At 44.0% G+C, this 5,732-nt stretch overlaps 1 pseudogene; it reads right to left on the reverse strand.

Moving 5' to 3' along the window:
* Positions 1-587: 587 nt before the first annotated feature.
* On the reverse strand, positions 588-1,612 carry LOC102394732 (annotated as a pseudogene).
* Between the last annotated feature and the right edge of the window lie 4,120 nt (positions 1,613-5,732).

Consider the following 5,732-nt stretch of genomic DNA (forward strand, 5'->3'; position numbering starts at 1 on the left):
TGAACAACTAAGCGCAGCAGCAGCAGCAGCAGCAGCAGCAGCAGCACCCATCTGTGTCAGTTCTCAGCTGAGAATAGTCACTTTCTTCAGAGCTTACAGTATGATAGAAAAAAACAGTAGTAAATGTTAAAAATCTCCTTTTTTAAAAACTTAAAAATTAAGAGCTTTTTAAGAAAAAGATTTTAGTATGAAATATTTTATATGGGGTTTACCTGGTGGCTCAGATGAGAAAGAATCTGCCTGCAATGCAGGAGACCCAGGTTCGAGCCCTGAGTTGGGAAGATTCCTTGGAGAAGCGAAGTATGCGTTCCTGGAGAATTCCATAAACTTTTGTCCAAAAAACATTCACCATCCTCTAGCTGATGTAGAAAATATTTCTTTTTTTCATGTTCAAGGAAATTGTTCTTCCCTGACTATAGGACTTCAGAATCCAGCCTCCCCCAGCCTGAGAGACAATGCCTACTAACTGCACAGATCTGGTGTACTGACACACTGTATAAGGCTCCTGTGTTGTCTCACACAACGAGAGGGCAGGAGCAAAGGGAGTGGATACTCTCGGGGGATTTGCTTTTTGTCTGAAATCTAATCTACTTGGCAACACTCTTAGGTCCAGGCTCTGGGAGAGGTTCTGTGGGCATGAAATGGTGGAGGACTTCACGGTCCCAGCCCGCTGTGGTAAGAAGGGAGTGATTCAGTGCGGACCAAGTAGCCTCTCTCACAAAGTTTCTGTGGGCCTGGCTTCTAAACCTCTGAAAATTCTAAGTCCAGTACAGCAAGTGAGTAGTTGTCGCTGACAGAGGCCAGGAGGGGAGCACTGTGTGGAGAGAACACCAGCCCAGAGACGCACTAGGACTGCACCACTGAGCTGAGGGCACAGCTTGCACTCTTGGTGTCCACGGTGGGGACAGTCCCATTCTCATCACCAAAGACTTCAGTCTGCTGAGGATGCAAAGCCGAGGAGGCAAGAAGGTAGCCAGAGGCACCGTGGCCTATCTGTGAGGCTGGCTTGGGACAGCAGATATCCTCCAATAAGATTCTATTGTCCTCACCACATGAAAGAAACACAGGATCCTTGTGGAGAAAGGCAGCAACACAGGTGGCCTGCCCAGAATGAGCTCGGTAGGAATTTCAAACCATCTGCCGAGCAAGGTCTCAAACCTTGATCCAGAAGTCTTTGCTACCAGCTCACAGCTTGTGTGCCAGAGCTCAGGACACTGACTGTAGACACAATGTTATTGTGCTACTATTTGCAGAACTTGTTGTCAATGAGCATCTCATTCTCATCCAGCTCCCACAATTCAACAGCACCTGGATCAGAAGCCACTAGGATACCTCTGTCTCCTATTCAAGTGAGGTTAGCCACTCTGGCCTCCGTCTGGACTCCAGCAAAGCAGAAACCTTCCTTGGGGGGCAGCACAAAGCGGCCTTGAAAAGCCTGAGGGGGCCAGCCCAGCAGTGGCCACTCAGGTTAGAAGCCTGGAGCAGGAACATCCCATCAAACAGATACAGTGCAGCCTCCAATACCTGCTCCATAGGCAGGCGCTTTAGGGGGAAGGTACCACTGTTGGCCACAGGGTGTGGGCACGAGGAAGGATAGGGTTTCCTTCTGCATCTCCAAGATTCTAACTCCAGCCTAGACACAAACTGGATGCCTGCCTGAGATTCAGCTCAGTGAGCCCCCATCTGGTTCCTCTCTGGGCCTCAGGTCTTTTAAACAGGCTATAGCCTCTATATCTCCTGAAGAAGAAAATATTGAATGCTAATGGTTTATCTATGTAGCAGTCCTTTAAAATCCTCTCCCCAAAGAAGGACATTGAGCAATCATTTTAATTCTTTCTAAACAGCATTATCCACAAATCTTAGTGCTCAGCTGTTATTTCTAGATCAAAGACCTTTGGTACTTCCTCTTTGTTTACAGGATATACTCCAAACTTTTAAGTTGAAAGTATGACACCCTGTGAGGCTTCCCTGGTGGTTCAGATGGTAAAGAATCTGCCTGCTATGTGAGTGACCCAGGTTCAATCCCTGAGTCAAGAAGATCCGCTGGAGAAGGGAATGGCTACCCACTCCAGTATTCTTGCCTGGAAAATTCCTTAGACAGAGGAGCCTGACAGGCTACTGTCCATGGGGTCACAAAGTATTGGACTCAACTGAGCGAGTAACACTTTCACTTTTCATGAAAACTTGTGGTCCCAGAAGACTTTTCTGGCCCCACCATTCATTACTTTATTACACTCCAGCTTTGACTTTCATAATGAATAGTTTTTACAACACTGTATTTTAACTGAACCATTCTCATGCTTTGTGTTATTTGTCTCCTTGCCTTTCCAACTGCTGTTCCTTTCACCTGGCTCTTTATCTGGTTCTTAACCACGCATTCTGAAGGAGATCAGCCCTGGGATTTCTTTGGAAGGAATGATGCTAAAGCTGAAACTCCAGTACTTTGGCCACCTCATGCAAAGAGTTGACTCATTGGAAAAGACTCTGATGCTGGGAGGGATTGGGGGCAGGAGGAGAAGGGGACGACAGAGGATGAGATGGCTGGATGGCATCACTGACTCGATGGACGTGAGTCTGGGTGAACTCCAGGAGTTGGTGAGGGACAGGGAGGCCTGGCGTGCTGCGATTCATGGGGTTGCAAAGAGTCGGACACAACTGAGTGACTGAACTGAACTGAACTGAACCATGCGTGACATTGCTCTTTCCCTCCTCTTATTGCCAGGGATATTTGGCAGTATCTGGAGACTTTCTGGTTGGCCCAACTGGAGGATGCCACTGGTGTCTGGTGGATAGTGGCTAGGGATGCTGCTAAACATTATACAATGCACAAGACAGACACCATGACAAAGAATGATCTCTTCCAAAACATTCCTAGTGCCAAGGTTGAGAATCTCAAGATAGAAAGTCCTGTCCTTTGCTCTTTGTTCAAATTCTAACTGTTCTTCATAGCTTCTTTTAATGATTACCTCCTGCATGAAAGCTGGTCGTGGTCTTTCCATCCACATAATCACTCTTTTGACTTTCAACCTTCCCAGGCAAAGTACTTTTTTTGTATTTAGTATTTTATTTTTTATTTATTTAAGGCAATTTTTAAAGAAGCAGTTTTAGATCCACAGCAAAATTGAGAGGAAGGTGTGGGGATTTCCCAAATGCTTTCTGCTCCCATATGTGCATAATTTCTACCATATCAGCATCCTTCACCAAAGTGGTACATTTGTTACAATTGCTAAACCTCCATTGGCATATTGTAACCATCCAAAGCCCATAGTTTACACTAGGGTTCACTCTTGATGTTGTTATGTTATAAGAGTTTGGAAAATGCCTAACGACATGTATCCACCATTATATTATCATACAAAGTATTTTCACTGCCCTAAAAATCTCTCTGCTCCATCTCTCAGAGTCCCCATTCCCTGGCATCCACTGATCTTTTTACTGCCTCCAGGGTTTTGCATTTTCCAGAATGTCATACAGTTGGAGTCATCAACTACAAGTAAGTAGACTTTTCAGGTTGGTTTCTTTTGCCTATTAATATGCATCTAAATTTCCTCTACTGTACAATTGAATGTTCAAACTACTGTACAATTGTACTCATTTCACCTGCTAGCAAGGTTATTCTCAAAATCCTTCAAGCTAGGCTTCACCAGCACGTGAACTGAGAAATTCTGCATGTACAAGCTGGGTTTCAAAGAGTCAGAGGAACAGAGATCAAATTGCCAATATTCAATGGATTATGGAGAAAGCAAGGGAGTTCCAGAAAAGCATTTACTTCTGCTTCATTGACTATGCTGAAGCCTTTGACTGTATGGATCGCAACAAACTGTGGAAAATTCTTCAAGAGATGGGAGCACCAAACCACCTTACCTGTCTCCTGAGAGATCTGTATGTGGGTCAAGAAGCAAAAGAACTGGACATGGAACAATTCACTGGTTCCAAATTGGGAAAGAAGTACTATAAGGCTGTACATTGTTACCCTATTTATTTAACTAACATGCAGAGTACGTCATGTGATATGCTGGGCTGGATGAGTCACAGGCTGGAATCAAGATTGCAGGGAGAAATATTAACAACCTCAGATATGCAGAAGATACCACTCTAATGGCAGAAAGTGAAAAGGAACTAAAGAGCCTCTTGATGAGAGTGAAAGAGGAGAGTGAAAAAAAAACCAGCTTGAAATTCAGCATTAAAAAATACTAAAGTCATGGCATCTGGTCCCATCACTTTATGGCAAAAATAAGGGTAAAAAGTGGAAGCAGTGACAGACTTTGCTTTTTGGGGCTCCAAAATCACTGCAGATGGTGACTGCAGCCACGAAATTAAAAGACACTTGCTCCTTGGAAGGAAAGCCATGACAAACCTAGTCAGCTTATTAAAAAGCAGAGACATCACTTTGTGGACAAAAGTTCATATAGTTAAAGCTATGATTTTTCCAGTAGTCATGTACGGATATGAGAGTTGGACCATAAAGAAGGTTGAGCTTTGAAGAATTGATGTCTTTGAATTGTAGTGCTGGAGAAGACTCTTGAAAGTCCCTTGGACTGCAAGGAGATCAAACCAGTCAACCCTAAAGGAAATCAATCCTGAATATTCATTGGAAGTACGGATGCTGAAGCGGAAACTCTAAGACTTTGGCCACCTGATGCAAAGAGCCGACTTGTTGAAATAAACCTTGATGCTGGGAAAGACTGAAGGCAAAAAGAGAAGGGGGAGCAGAGGATGCAATGGTTAGATGGCATCACTGACTCAATGGACATGAATTTGAGCAAACTCTGGGAGATAGTGGAGGACAGAGGAACATGGCATGCTGCAGTCCATGGGGTCACAAAGAGTTGCATGTGACTTAGCAACTGACTGAACAACAATAGCAGATTTCCTCGATTTTTTTTAATGACTTAATAGCTCACTTCTTTTTTTGCACTGAATAACATTCCACTGTGTAGATATACCACAGTTTATTTATCCATTCATCTACTATAAGACATCTTGGTTGCTTCCAAGACTTTGCAATTCTGGATAAACCTGCTGTAAATATCCATGTGCTACATTTTGTATGCACATAAGTTTTCAACTGCTTTTGGTAAATAATGAAGGATGCAATTACTGGGTCATTTGATTGAAAGTGAAAGTGAAGTCGCTCAGTCGTGTCCGGCTCTTTGTGACCCCATGGACTGTAGCCTACCAGGCTCCTCTGTCCATGGGATTTTCCAGGCAAGAGTACTGGAGAGGGTTGCCATTTCCTTCTCCAGGGTTTCTTCCCGACCCAGGAATGGAACCCAGGTCTCCTGCATTGCAGGCAGACACTTGACCATCTGAGCCATCAGGGAAGTCCATTTGGTTAGAGTATGTTTAATTTTTGCCATCTCCTTTTTATACCTACTTTCATTCTCTCCATCCTCTAAAGCTCAGCTTATAGTCTTCAGGAAGACTTTCAGATCATTTCTGCTCACAGAATTTATTCCGGCCTTTAAAACTATTTTGTAGAGGTAGTATGGTCTAAGGCAGTGGTTCTGAAACTTAAGCAGGCATCAAAATCCTGGTGAGGAGAGCTTGTTAAAATGTGGACTTCTTGTCCCTTTCTCAGAGTTTCTGATTCTGTAGGTCTGGGTAGGACCCAAGAATTTCTAAGAAGTTCCCAGGTGGTGCTGATGGACCACATTTTGAGAACCATTGCTATAGACTATCCTGGGAGCCAGACAGGTCTGATTTTGTATCCCAGTTCTGCTTCCATGCTA

Source organism: Bubalus bubalis, chromosome 8 (genome assembly GCF_019923935.1).
Source record: "Bubalus bubalis isolate 160015118507 breed Murrah chromosome 8, NDDB_SH_1, whole genome shotgun sequence".
NCBI lineage: Eukaryota > Metazoa > Chordata > Mammalia > Artiodactyla > Bovidae > Bubalus > Bubalus bubalis.